This window comes from Rhamphochromis longiceps, linkage group LG19, assembly GCF_057381845.1.
Source record: "Rhamphochromis longiceps isolate RC_006_pf linkage group LG19, R_longiceps_female_GT1.1, whole genome shotgun sequence".
Lineage (NCBI taxonomy): Eukaryota > Metazoa > Chordata > Actinopteri > Cichliformes > Cichlidae > Rhamphochromis > Rhamphochromis longiceps.
Genome location: NC_140575.1, coordinates 5,504,956 through 5,520,941, shown reverse-complemented (window position 1 = coordinate 5,520,941; position 15,986 = coordinate 5,504,956).

Here is a 15,986-nt window from a genome sequence, read left to right as displayed (position 1 = left end):
CAAATGCAAAGCAATTTCGGACGAGTCGAGAGGCTGAGAGAGACGGAGGAGGGAGTAGAGGGGGAGGATGGTGGCAAGCCAACGGCGGCTTCAATCTAATTGGGCCATATCAATTTATTTCACATTTCTGAAATGTCATGCCACATTGTGAAGCTAAGCAAATTTGCATACGTACTGCGGCGTGTTTTTACATCGGCAGCAGAGTGTGGATGAAATAAATAGAGACAGGTATAAATAGAGGAGAGAAAATGTAGAGGAAAATGCCAGGGCCTTTCTCCCTCTCTCTGAATGCTATCGAGTGATGAGGGTGTGGCAACACTGCAGACAATGGCAACTCGTCTGATGTATTCTGTGATGCTTCCTGATGAAGCTTTCAAGCAGGTGATACTGGAGACAATTTTTGCATTTTAGAGAAGAAATGGCAACCAATAACCAGCAGCAACTTCCACCAATAATGACCACCCAGCAGCCAACAGGACAATAACTTACAGCCAATCATGCAACAGAACAATAATGAGTAAGACAACACACGTATAACAACTGGACGATGCCATAAAAACAGCAATAAAAAATAATGCAATGATCAGGAATACAGTAATGAGCAGTGCAACACCAAAGTCGATGAGGGGACTTCAATCAGTAACAACCTACAATACAACAAGAACCTGCAAAACTGCAAAACCAAGAAGAACACAAGCCAGTACCTACACTCTGCAACCAGTAAGAAACACTGGCAACAGAATATCAACAATCCAGCAACCAGCAGTTGTCACAACTACTGGTGACAGAACAACTAGAATCAGTAAAACAGATCAGCAGAAATCTGTACAAAAAAAGAAAAACAAAAGAGCGAAAACAAGGAACCTGTAATTAAGCAAAGGGAAATTTAATCATTTTCAGGTCAATAATAAAGTAGCATATAAGCAATGTGTTAACACTCAGCAGCAGTCAATAAAAACTGTAATATTAAAGAGATCGTTGATTTGTCTCCTTGCTGTAGTTTATAGATGTACAGTGGAGGACATTTGCTCCCCGGGTGTCTCAACATTTATCTCCTCCTCCTGTCTGGTTCTTTCTTCTCCACTTTCACTCTTTTACAGTTATTTCTTTGAAACGTTTTCTTCCTCCTACTTTCCTCTTACATCTTCATCACACCACCACCCTCTGTTGATGGTCTTCCAATTCAAAACCAATTAGAAGTGCTTATTTCTGAAGAGCTTCAACTTCATCTTTCTGTCTCTCTTTCTCTCTTTTCTGCCCAATTGCTCTGTCTTTCCCCACACACACACACACACACACACACACACACACACACACACACACACACACACACACACACACACACACACATGCACACACATAGAGACACAGTCACACACTCTGGACATGTTTTGCTTTGCTATTTGAAGTCATTAACAGATGAGTGTTTAGCAAACAGCAGCTAAGAGCAGTTTGACATTTGACTCTGACAGACCTCTCTCTTCTGTCTTTGTCACTTTGTGAGTGTGTGTGTGTGTGTGTGTGTGTGTGTGTGTGTGTGTGTGTGTGTGTGTGTGTGTGTGTGTGTGTGTGTGTGTGTGTGTGTGTGTGTGTGTGTGTGTGTGTGTGAAGACAGAGAAAGCAAGAGGTTCTTAAAAAGTAAATTAGTGTGCACTGTATGTAGAGGCATGTGCGAGGAGAGGGATAGAAAGTGAAATTGTGTGTGTCAAGTGTGCTTGCATATTTTTGAGTGTTTGTGCATGTGTGTGAATGTGTGTGTGAATGGGTGGATGACTGGATATGTAAAGCGCTTTGGGGTCCTTAGGGACTAGTAAAGCGCTATATAAATACAGGCCATTTACCATTTATGTGTGTTGATGTGTGCGTTGGATCGTGTATCTAGCACTTAAGGCAAAACTAAGTGTGTGTGTGTGTGTGTGTGTGTGTGTGTGTGTGTGTGTGTGTGTGTGTGTGTGTGTGTGTGTGTGTGTGTGTGTGTGTGTAAGTAAGAGTGAGAGAAAGAGACATCAGAAGATAGCAGAAAATACAGCCAAATCAAAGATCGTAGAACAGGAGTTCACCATGGACCAACAAGAAGCAGTCACAGTCCACTGATCCTTCTGCTTCTCCAGCTTGTGAGACTATTATTGAGACAGAAAGCAAATAACAGCTCTGATTGTTTTGTCGCTAGTCATGACTAAATGTCATGCCATCCTAAACCTCAGCCAGGAAGAGTGGGATGCTCACATCAAATGGCTTGTCAAGCAGACGACTGGGGAGACTTGCTGTCCCTGAAGACTTCTGCCCAGACATGAACCAAAAAGGTCCGCAGGGTGATAATGAAAGCACTGCAGCAGACGTTCTGCAGCATGTGCCTGCTGGAGTCTAGAGTTTTATTCACTGCAGAGCACACCACCAAGACATTTTTTGATGCAGGTATACTGGCAGCCATTGTTTTAATGATGTAGTGTAGAACTATCCCTTTGATTCTTGTAATATTGTAGGGTCTTTACCTTACAATGCAAAGCACCTTGAGGCGGCTGTTGTTGTGAATTGGTGCTATATGAATTTAGTTTGTCACTGATTTGTCACATCCAAATTAACATTACGGTTTTTCAAGGAAAGGTTTGGTGTTCCAATCATGTATAAATATGATTTTTAAAAGGTGTGGACATTAACCTACACCTATCAGTAACCCTACACTGGTCACAGATGACCTTATTCATTTTAAGAGGTTAAAAAAATGCCTCTATCTTTCTTATAAAACCAAGTAAGAGGAGAGTGAAGACTCAAGTTATAACTTGAGAAAGAGAAAAGAAAACAGAAAAACTAACATTTTCAAGGAATTTTCTATCTAATAAAAGAAACTTTTATTTTGAAAGTACAGTGTTAATAATAATTATAGGCGTAAATAAACCATTTTATACTGCCACAAAATGTGAATAGGTTTACTTTTGTTGCAGGTTCAGTATTGTATTAACAGACCTGTCAGTCACTTAAATTATGAAAACCCTTCACACTGGAGTTATAGAACAATCACTTGACATGTTTTTGCTCGTTATTATTATTTTTATTTTTTCACATTTATCAAACAAAGATAGGGAACATAATGGCATGCTCTCAGTGAAGCAATCATGATAATAACACAGTACTAAAATACTAAAAAAAAAAAAAAAAAAAGCAAAATACACCACTCAGAGAAAGAATTCAGCTCTGTGGAACCATTGTATTCCAAGCTAAGTATCTAATCTACATATCACATAACCTTTTGATTATAACTGCTATTTATGTGATAAAGTGAAGTGTGTGTTCTTGCTGTGCATGCTAGTGGCTTCATGGAATCTCCTTCATGTTGGAGCTCTAATTGTTTCCACTAGGGGCCTTTCAAATATTTTATAATGCCACTGATTAAACATACATACACCTAAATGTGTGGAAATCTGACATGCAATAACAGAACCAAACATTATTTTATATTTATAATGAATATTTTAATGATGTTAAAGCACACACACAGAAGAACGTAGTTACAGTTGTAAATGAAAAGAAGTGTAGTCAGCCATTAAATTGCTAGGTACTTTAATCTATAACAACTGCAGTATATTAACATGTGTATAGAATAACAATAATAAGGTGTCTTTTAACCTTAGCAAAGTTCCAAGTGTTTTACAATGTGCTTCATAGCGTGTCTGTGTTCATAAATGTTGCTACACTGCTTACTGTTGGTCAACTGTAAATTGTAAAATTGTAAATTTTAGACTGTTATCAACCCTTTTTACTTCAAAGTGTATATTTACTCCCCTTACATCAGTCTTAAAGTGTATATTTATTCTTACTCTTCCTTCTTTTGCACTGAATGGAACTGGAGCCTCGTCGTCTCGTCTCTCTATACACTGTACTGCATACAGCAGAGATGACAATAAAGTTTACTTTGACTTTGACTTTGACTGTGAACACAGACACACGAATGCCACTAAAGACCATCCAAGGCATTGGCCTGCTATCAGGAGGAACCTGAGGTTCAGATTTTGGTCCAAGGTTACTTCACCATGTGGAGGGGCCAGGGACTGAACTACTATCTCTAATTTTAATGGACCACCTACTCTACCAACTGAAAAGTGTAAATTACTCACCTAATTTTATGAATTGGTCCGATCCTGTAAAAAAGGATTGTGGTTTTGTTCCCCTCCAAAACTCACCTGTCTGTAATTCAAGGACATTCACGGAATAATCCAATCCAGTGCAAAATTCCCAAGACTAGAGAATCATATCACTAGCACATATAAACTTTCTTCTTTCTGACAGAGGTTTACTGCTGTGCTGAGAACCAAAGTTTCCCAGTTGCCCCCCAGTTACAAATCCTTGTTATTTCTGAGGTTGCACATATTAAACAAATATGGAGAACTGCTTTCTTCCATTTGTGCAATATCAATAAGGGAGAGCATTTTTCTCTTATATTGACTTCCTTTCATTGGCTCCCTGTTCAATCCAGAATTGAATTCAAAATCCTGCTCCTCACATACAATTTCTTAAATAATCAGGCCCATCTTATCTTAATGACCTTGTAGTACCATATCACCCTATTAGAGCACTTCGCTCTCGCTCTGCAGGCCTACTTGTTGTTCCTAGAGTATTTAAAAGTAGAATGGGAGGGACAGCCTTCAGTTTTCAGGCCCCTCTTCTGTGGAACCAGCTTCCAGTTTGGATTCGGGAGACAGACACTATCTCTACTTTAAGATTAGGCTTAAAACTTTCTTTTTTGCTAAAGCATATAGTTAGGGCTGGAGCAGGTGACCCTGAATCCTCCCTTAGTTATGCTGCAATAAGTGTAGGCTGTGGGAGGATTCCCATGATGCATTGAGTGTTTCTTATTCAGTCACCTTTCTCACTCACTATGTATTAATAGACCTCTCTGCATTGAATCATATCTGTTATTAACCTCTGTCTCTCACAGTGGTTCCCAAACTTTTTTTGTGGGCCCCCCTTTGCTTTACATGAAAAATGTTAGCGCTCCCCCCCCCTCACCCCCACCCCACCCCCGCGCGCGTGCACGTGCGCACGCACTAACACATCCTCCAACCACACACACCCATATTTTGCTCCGTTGCGGTTTATTTCACACCTCAAACATTTAGTAAACAATTAAGCAAATACAAGTAATCTGCAATAAATGACAGGTAGTAAGAAAATAAACTACTAACTCTTTTATGCTACGTCCGCACCTACACGGGTATTTTTGAAAACGCAGCTGTTTCGTCCACACGTAAACGGCGTTTCGAATCACCGAAAACTGAGATTTTTTAAAAACCCTTTTTTTGCGAGGAATGCAGAGTTCTTCACGCAACGTCTAAGGTATGTGCCTTTTATGAGATGAATTGCAGAATGGCAGATAGAGACAAAATACTGTTACTGTTAATCCTACTATCCTCAGGTTTTACATGCAGTTACTGTCCCTCCATTTACAAAGGCAGAGGTCACGGTGTAATTATTTTTACTGTAGTTGGGTTTTTATTTCCTGTGTAATAATATTTAACATTGCTATCAATACATTTTTCAAAAAATCTCTCTCTGTGTAAAATGGGTTTAAAAACATAAGGAACTGTGGGATACTGTTTGTCTGTGATTTGAACCGGGGGAACAAATCGTGGCAGGATCAGCAGGATATTATTTTTATCCCGCTGTAACTTTACTGTATAAAGAGCTAACATCTCCAAAATGTCAGGAGTAGTTAGTCATTACAACAAGTGTTTGTGAACTAAAAATCAAGAATGTGGGATACTGTTTGTCCGTGATCTGGAGAGCCCAGCGCTGCTGGGGAAAACCAATCCTGCAGGGGAGCCTACCTCGGCACTTGTGCAGGTGAAGCCAAAGGGAAGATATGCTTCACCAGATTTTCTAGTCTTTGGCTTAGAATGAAGTTGGTTTGGAAACATATTCAGCTATGCTTCATCTCCTGCTTTGTGTTTCTGTGGGCGCCCCGTGATAGCAGTGTCCAAGCGTTTTGTTTTTTTCCTTTTCATACCACGCCCCTCTGCCATGGCTCTGCACCCCCCTAGGGGGCGGGTCTGTTAACACAGACCTTCCCAAAGTGTGGGAAGGTCTGTGTTAACAGACCTCTCCGAATTGAATCACACTTGTTATTAATCTCTGGCTCTCTTCCACAGCATGTCTTTTATCCTTTCTTCTTTCTCTGGCCCCACCCCTCCCTGAGTATGGTTCTGCCGGAGGTGTCTTCCTGTTAAAAGGGAGTTTTTCCTTCCCACTGTCGCCAAAGTGCTTGCTCAAAGGGGTCCTTATGATTGTTGGGTTTTTCTCTGTATGTATTATTGTAGGGTCTACCTCACAATATAAAGCGCCTTGAGGCGACGGTTGTTATGATTTGGTGGTGTATAAATAAAACTGAATTGAACTGAGTTCTTGGTAAATAAATCTTTTCATGCTGCGTGTCTTGGGCCTTGGTTCAGATGAAATAAATGATGTTAAATGCGGCTTATAGTCCAAAGCACTTTGAGTGATCAGCAGGACTAAAAAAGTACTATATAAATGCCAATCTGTTACCAAATGGTAAAATGTGACTTTGTGTCAGATCAACAGTTTTACATTGAACCCTTTTATAACAAAGGTCTGTGTCAAAAATCAAGAAGACTCTACCAAATCAACATCAAGTTCTGAACAGCTAAATGAGTCCCAAGTCTGGATTTAATCAAGAAAATCCCAAGTCATGACCAATGGGTCTAAAAGCCTAAACAAAGTTTGAAGCCAAAACCAGAAAGTCCCAAGTTGCTGTCTTACAACATATCTTTTTATCTGTAGCACAAATTTCCTGAAAGAGTTACTTGGGTCAGTAAAAGTGCTCCCACAAGATCAAAAAAAGAGGAGGAAATGATACATGTATGTGTCATAAGTTTGTTCTTTGTTCTATACTTACAGGCAAATGTTTTAGGAAGTGCAAGTAAAGTGAAGATGCTTACAAAGATATGACATTAATAGCGTTAAAGACAGTTGTGTCTTGGTATTGTAATTGCGTGTTGATCCTGTGTGAATATGTACTGGGTAACCACATCATCTTTGCCCTCTTTCTTTTTCTCTCACTCTCTTGCTGTCTTTGAAGTGAAGATGGAAAGCTGAGCCTGGCATTAGCCGTCTTGCTCGCCCCAGGGCCCGACACTAATATGTGAACGCTATTGAAATGAACAATACAGCCTTTACATTCATTACACAGAGCCATCAGTCACTGTTTAAACGGAATAACTGGATGCATGTGTGTGTGTGTGTGTGTGTGTGTGTGTGTGTGTGTGTGTGTGTGTGTGTGTGTGTGTGTGTGTGTGTGTGTGTGTGTGTGTGTGTGCGCGCGTGTGTGTACAGGTGAACAGTTGTGAGGAAGGGCTGGCATGGATATCACTAACATGCATTCACACAACACATGATACCTGTAGATACATGCACACATTTGTATTCTTTGTTCCTGACATCATTGTATAATACAGGTGTACACAGTGAGACATATAAGCACACTATTCGCTTCCAATCTCTGAATGTAAAACACCCAGATATCTCCATTACACTGCTAACACTTGCATTTTCTAACTACAGTGACAATCAGCTTTTGCTAACTTTTTCATACATGCTACATGATTGGATTGAAGTATCTGGGGGTTAGTTTCAAGAGCTAATGTTATGCTTTATAACTGAGTGGCCATAAGCTGCGATATGGATGGAACAGAGAAAATTTGGTTAGCCTAAGACACCCAATAACTGTCTAGATTGTGAAATACTTTTTTAAAATAACACAGTATAGATATTTTAGCAAGTTTGTTTAGCTATAGCCAGTCTTGGTAGCCAGGAATTAGCCCGCCAGGCAAAAGCCCCCAGACAACATAGCCCCTGGGATCCCTGGGACACACAAACCCACGATAAGGTAGCGATTTGTGGAGGGGCAAAGGGAGAGAAGGGAGCGGGAGGTTGACTGCAGCGGCTGCAGTGATGTGGACGCTGTACCGGTCTGTTGTGGTGAAGACAGAGCTGAGTGTAAAAGCAAAGCTCTCAGTTTACCGGTCGATCTACGCCCTAACCCTCACCTATGGTCACGAGCTGTGGGTAGTGACCAAAAGAACGAGATCGCGAATATAAGCGGCGGAAATGGGCTTCCTCCGAAGGGTGGCTGGCCTCTCCCTTAGAGATAGGGTGAGAAGTTCGGCCATTCAGGAGGGGCTCAGAGTAGACCCGCTGCTCCTCCACATCGAAAGGAGCCAGTAGAGGTGGTTCGGGCATCTGACAAGGATGCCCCCTGGGCGCCTCGTGGGCAAGGTTTTCCATTCATGTCCCACCGGGAGGAGTCCCCAGGGCAGACCCAGGACATGCTGGAGAGATTATATCTCTTGGCTGGCCTGGGAACACCTTGGTGTTCCCCTGGATAAGCTGGAGGAGGTGGCTGGGGAGAGGGAGGTCTGGGCTTGTCTGCTTGGGCTGCTTCCCCCGCGACCTGGCCTCGGATAAGCGGAAGAAAATGGATGGATGGATGGATGTTTAGCTATATTTCAGGGTAAATAGCCCATGAGTTTGTTGACAGAGAATTGCAAAGTATGGCATTGCATGTGAACACATTTTTCCAAATTCTGCCAGTGCAGTGGAGGACAAATTGCATCAATATATATGAATTCCACTTCTAATCCATATGCAGCACAGATGATCCTGTACACCACTCTAGCCACTTGGTTGTTCCTCCCAGTGTACTCAGGTCCCAGCGTGCATCTTATATCCTGCTATTATGTACTGGACCGTGTTGGGAGCACCTTTGCGACTTGGGTCCTGTCACCCATGGGAGACTCCTACCTCTATGCAACTGGTAGGATTTCTTGATGTCAGACACTTCCTGCATCAGCCCATGATACATGTTTCTTATCCCCATCAAAGAGTGACTAAAGCACTCTTTGGGCATCTCATCTTGGGGCCCATGTTCCGGATGTATTTTTCCTCTTCGGCTGTGGCTCTGACACTCATTAATCCATATCTTTCCTCTTTCTAATGCTCATAGAGGCTCAGAGTGCTGGATTTCAGAAGCCTCCATGTTTTATGCAGAGTTTTCATGTCTTAACATCAGTATTGTTCCAGCTGGCACCTGATGGTCTGTAATGTGACTGTATTCCCGGTGGACCTTATTCCAGGTGAGGTGGCTTCTCGGCATCTGTAGAGACAGCATTAGGTTGTGGATAACTTTATTGCATCTTCATCATGATTCCTGCTGTCTTGTGGGATAACCAGGTGTTTAATGTCTGCTATTCTGCCTTCTAGCAATCCCACCCCTGCAGTTTCGATCACCTTCCTTCTCTTTTGGTGATTCGGACTGGATACGTGTGCCAAACAGCACAAATGTCACAAGTGACATTCTGATGTCCTCGACCATGATGAGCTAGATCATTGAGTCAAGGGCGTAGATTTGGCATGGACGGAAGGGACATGTCCCCACCAATATCCAATGATTATTGAATTGTCCCCACCAAATTATTTGATCTCTTCGAGTGAAGAAAAACATAACCGATAGAAAGAAAAAAGAAGATCTGTCAACATCCCATTCACCTAGCGGTGCAGAAAGAGTTAAATTACGTTCTCTACTGGAGTCCAACCTCATGTGACAAATATGGCCAATGTGATTGGCTGTGCCTTTCAGGGAGCTCTGTTTAGTTTTAGCAGCGGCAAGCCTGCGCTGCCAGGACCTGCAAGGAGGAGAGGAGGATGGCAGCAAAACGGAAGAACCTGGATATAAGAAAGTATTTTTCAAAGAAACCTGTAAGTCACTTAAAGTCAAGTTCACTCATATAATGTGTCCAACATAATAACGTTACAGGCTATGCTAGGCTTTGGCCCACATCAGTCTAAAATTGTATGTAACCATGAATAACGTGTTTTGGAAACTAACTGCACAGCAGGCGGCACTATTAGTTATCTCAGTCTCCCAGAGTAGCATTTCTAATTTTGATTGAAACTGTCAGAGAAAACGGCAGCCTCGAGCAAGCCAGGATATTAGTTTACAGAGGCTGTTAAAATTATATGTCTAACGTTAAAATGATGGTGACACAATAATTTCATCCTAATGGTACTGACATATTCATAGGGTTAATTTTTGAGACAAAATATCATGAGGTAGTCATGATTTTGCAAATATTCCACCTTGTAGTGCAGTTTGCACAAATTGTTTTAAAAATGCACTCACACTACTAGGGATAGGTATTGATAAGATTTTCACAATTCCGATTCCATTTTCGATTCTGTTTAACGATTCGATTCTTTATCGATTCTCTTATTGATTCTTTTTTTTAACACTAAGGTCGATTAGCTTAGAACTTTGTTTTATATCTTCTCTTTGAACAAGATAGAAATTAAGGAGTAACATGGCCTTACAAACCCAACAGTGAGATCTTAAGAGATCCACAGCCTGCGGCTCTTCAATGGGGTGTCACAGGATCCCCAGGAAAAAAAAATTGTAACTGTAAAACAATAAAATAAATATTCTTCTGTAGCAATAACAAAGTATAACATAAATTATTCTATAGCAATTACACAAGAATATCCAGTAATGTCCCTGCCTACAATTAAACACATTCACTTACTGAAAATCATCTGCTGTGGGAAATGGGTTCAAGCTTTTTACCACAAACTTAGTCACTGCTCGGTGACATTCGTCTATCCTGGCCTGAAAGGAGACGCTACCGACAGACTGCAGCGAGAACTGCCAGCATCTGAGCCAGACTCTGTCTGTGTCTCTCATCATGGTCACCTAAATGCACAGTAATGGCAGGTTTTGTAATAAAGCAGATCACGCTAACATAATATGCACTGTTAGTTGATTATTTACCTGCCGCATTAACGGGAGAGGATGTGCAAACGTTACCGCTGCTGCTGGGTTGACATTCACAAGTCCGGAGCGGAATTAAAAACACGACATTCATTTAAGGTCATCGCGTGTTTTGTGAGCAAATGCTTTTGCATATTCGTAGTGTTTCCTCCCTTAAATGAAATATCTACTTTGCAAGTATTGCAAGTTGCCCTGTTGTCATCCATTCTCGTAAAGTACAACCAAACTTTTGAGCGTTTGAGCCGCCATGTTTCCTGCCAGGTAAATGACGCTCCGCAACGTGGTGACGTCATTCGGGGCGACTGGAATCGATAAGGGAATCGTTTGCAAAAATGGCAAACAATTCCAAGGAATTGAAACAGTGGGAACCGGTTCTCAACAAAAACCGGTTTTTGATACCCATCCCTACACCCTACAAACATTACTGATGAGTCAAGATCTGCACAAATTGACAGAAACACTGAAGCAGCTACACATTTTATTCTTATTGTCATGTATGTCCTATTTGTCAGGTGACAGAAGAACCAACACAAAGCTCAGAGAGCAATGGTGATACAACATCACAGGTGGAATTGGATGATGACTTGGTGGTTCATTACTGTATTTGAAGCACATGTGTGACTGCATGTATGTGGAATGTCTCACTGTTATTTATCAGGTGACAGAGGCAGCTCTGCCATGTTGTAGCTCGGACAGAGGTGAAGAGGCAAGGTCACAGGTGACTGATGATTTGGTGCTATAGATGTAAAACCAATATGCCAGCAGTTGATCTCAGTTAACGAGAGGAGCAGGCATGTGTTTGGCTCCTTCACATAGTGGACATTGAGTTGTTGTGTGGGGCATGTCTGTTCCTGTAAAAGTAGTTCATGTTTAGAATAAAAAAATCCCAGCTCACTGAGTTGATTGGGGCAATAGTGTGCATAAATGTTGCATAATTTTGCTGAGAGATCTTTTACTTTGTGGTAATCTTAGATGAGTAGTTTTATGGACAAAAACCACCAGGTCATTCAGTGTTCCCTTAGTGCTAATCTGTAAGAGATGTTGGTGTAATATAACTGAAGTAATGTTGTTAAGTCCTTAAAGTCATATTCTTTTATTGTCATGACTGTATTTGAAGCTATTTTTATACCTGATTTATATGGAATATGGTTGAAGTAAACTAAAGTCTAAAATACTTAATCAGTCATTTGTTTAACATTAATTTAACATTATATAATTCACATATAAAACTATGAATTGTAATTTTAAATGGTTTAAAAGCATGTAGAATAGCATATGTAGGCAAGTATATTTCTCCTTTATTTATCAAGAAGCAAAGACAAAAAGGGAAAAAAAAGAAACAGGGCAGGGTTCGGTGGTTGAATCATTCGTCCCCACCAATACCAAAACCAAATCTATGCCCTTGCATTGAGTCGTTGTCTTACTCACTCCTGCTGTACAATTTGATGCCATCCATGTACAGCAGGTGGCTGATATCCACTCCACTCCTGGATTTATTTCCATACTGACTCTGAGCAGTTTTAGGGGAGTGAGGCTTTGAGCAAGCCTCTGGCAGAACCAGAGTCAGAAAGGGGCACTCATGTGTCATGACCAGTTGGGGGTGATGGGAATATCTAGGTATCACCTTGTTCTGTTCTGCAGCATGAATGAGCTAACAGCACAGCAGCCCATAAACCACTTCTCAGTCAGCTGCAGGTTCAGAATAGTTCACTAGGACCTTCAATGCAGATTATGGATTACCACGACCAACTGTAATCCAAGATGGTGTAGTTAGTCATGTTTCAAAGAAATCTATCATGTACACTCAAACTCGTGAATTATGATATATTACAGCTCTGTGTTTCATGTTCTATTTGATTGTTCAGTTTGCGAATCTTACTGAATCACAGTCATTCTAGACACTGTGTAAATAATAAAAAAATAAAAAAATAAATTAATTAAACAAATAAAACCAAAATTCACTCATTTTAAACCTGGCAAATCCATATTTTACCCGGCATTACATTAAAAATGGGCGTAATTCTCTCCTGGAAATCAGTGCATGGGCTCAAGAACACTTTCAAAAGTTACTAGATGTGAACAGTTTGTCATCCACAAATGTAAAAGCCATATGTGCAATAGTGCCTATAGAACTGACAGCTTGCACATGTGTCATTTGGCTTGCATCAGTGCCAAAAGTATATACAGTTTTTGAAGCAAAATAGATGGTATTTTTTTCATGGAAGGCCTTTCATATTTTAGTAAGACAGTCCAAACTGCTTAAGACCTCTATTACAAGAGCATGGCTTCATAGTAGAAGAGCCCAAGTGCTGATTTGGCCTGTCTGCAGTCAGACCTTTCACCAGTTGACAACATTTACATTTTACAGCATCCCAAGTGTTCTTTTGTTGGCACTTTTGTTTCCTCACATATTTAAGACTTTCCATTTTATAAGTAAGACTTAGATGCTGATGTAACTGGGTTACTGGCATTTAAGCTAACATGAGAGCCCCCTGTAGTTTTGTTTTCTATACAAAACTTGTTTTTATTCTTTTCAGTTTTGAATGAAAAAATATATATCTTAAGCTTAGCTGGACCTTTTTATGTTTTGCCTTATTTTCTGTCATATATATCCTATTACAGTGGAAATTGTTATATTAAACATGGCTAGTGTAGGCCACAAACTGTAAGAGTCAAGTTTTCGTGCTCAGTAAAGTGGATGTCCTGACTGCCATCTACCTGCTGTTCAATTGTTTGGTTCACATGGTTAGCCAGTCAGAAGAAAGTTAGCTTAAAGCAGAAGGGAACTTAAACAGCTGCTTCCTGAGTCTGGTTCTGCCGGAGGTTTCTTCCTGTTAAAAGGGAGTTTTTCATTTCCACCTTCGCCAAAGTGCTTGCTCATAGGGGGTCATATGATTGTTGGGTTTTTCTCTGTATGTATTATTGTAGGGTCTACCTCACAATATAAAGCTCCTTGAGGCAATTTTTGTTGTGATTTGGCGCTGTATAAATAAAATTGACATGAATTGAATTGTTTCAGAGAGGGTTGAACTGACAGGCTACACTAAGGTCCAATGTAAGATAAGTGAATATGACTTGAATGAATTTCAATTGTGTGTTATGCAAAGCTTCTCTACTGGAATTTAAGAATAGAAATATGGAGTTAGGAATGAGCATAAAGTTCTGATTTAACTTCCAATTTTTTATTCAAGTTTAGTGGCGCTCGCTGCTAACAATCCTTTTCTTTTTTGTAAATGAGGGCATTAATTAATTTGTTTGTGGCCACATACTATTTTACCACCATTATACTACATATAATAGCTGTCTGCCAAGAAGGATTACCATAGAAACTCACCTGCAGCTGACACTTGTGCACACCTACAAGCCCATGCTCATCTTTGCAAATTCCATTCTTCCACATTCACACACACACCTACGCACACACACAGACACACCTGCCAGGATGGATCAGGTTTAGGTCTTCAGAAAGTCCACATGTCGGCTCATTTCTTCTCCTCCCTCAAATTTACCCTCCATCTCCTTTGTTGTCTAACTTTTCTCCCCTGTGAAAAGACTTCAGCCCACACAAACATGACAGCCAACATACACACACATCACACATACACACACACACTCTTTTTTTCCAGTCAGTGTAATATGTCACCCGAGTCGCTGTAATTACGCCCAGGGTGCTAATAGCGTTTCTCTCACCTCTCTGGGAGCCAGCCAGCATTCACTGAAGGTTTGTGAGTGTGCTCTGAAGGGGGGTGAGGCAGGTAAATTAATGGGGTCGATGCTGGTGATGTTTTGAGCACCTTCCTTTGTCAATTCTTGGTCAGCTGAACTTCTTCTTTGAGCTTAAAGGCCTCAGATGAAAAACAAATGTAGGAATCAGTATTGTGTGTATGTACAGTACTATGCAAAGGTTTGCTTTTCTCAATCCAGCAATAGCCTTTGGGAGAGTGTAATCCAGCTCAGCTTGGTGCTGATTTGTGACTTTGTTCCTAATATGAAACACTATATTCCTAGACTTGAGCCATTTTTGAATTTCACTGGCAAACTGTTGACTTTTCAACATAAGTTAAGGACTTATTGGTCCTAACTTAAGACTAAATTTTAAAAATGACATGACAAAGTCGTTATTTTTTTCCTCACTTCGATCGTTATAACCTTGAATGCAATTGTATTTGAATGTGAGGGGAATAGCTTTTTAATTCCCCTCACAAACACACCCCCCCCCCCCCCCCCCCCCCCCCCCCCAATATACTCAATTTGAATGCAGCGAAAACATCCTAATGATGTTCTCCACCAGTTACGAACATTTAGGCTCTCCTCTCATCCTACATATTACATATTGAAAAAGTTTTTACAGTTGTGAGACCTTAAGTAGCTTCACTACAAAGGTTTAAAATTTAGGATACAGTATCACTTTAAGATGACCTATCTTTAGTGCAGAATTAAGACTTTATTCCTTCAAACCGGCAATTGCATCCCAGAAACCTTAGGGATAATTTTCCTGCTGCCCTTCTCATCTTTTTCCTCTGCTGCTCTTGGCTGGCAGCGAGATAAAAGGCTTCCTTTGTGTTGAAGGTTTGTTTGATTTGCTTGCTGAATTTGCGCCGTCAGTTTGTGTCAAAGAGTTGTTTTCATCGGCAGCAGAGGGAGGGCATGTCTGGTCTGTAATCAGAGCAAAACAGAGGAGGAGGAGGGAAGGAATCTATTTGGTTTGCTTTCAGGAAGACCGTTTGTTTTGTTGATGGACAGCAGCTCACTGTCATCACCAACAGAGAAACATCACTTCAGCAGAGGTCAATGTCAAACAGCTGCAGTATGAAGATGTGCTGTGCCTCATTGCAAAGAGGTAGCCATAACCTAAACTGAGACCTGCTGCACAAAATCATCAGCAAAATCACATGACATCATCATTTATATCTTCTCTGTCCAACTTTGTAGCCTGATTAAGTACAAAGCGGTCATGACTCTAAACTAGTACTAGAAAAAGTTCTCTCAAGATATTCTCATGATGTCAGAATTGTTCTATTTTAAATCTAATATTCAATCAAATTGAGTTTTATTTATATAGCACCAAAAAAACAACAACAATCACCTCAAGGCACTTCATATAGTAAAGACCCTAAAACAATAGGTTGGTGGTTAGCAGGTCTACCTGGGGCTT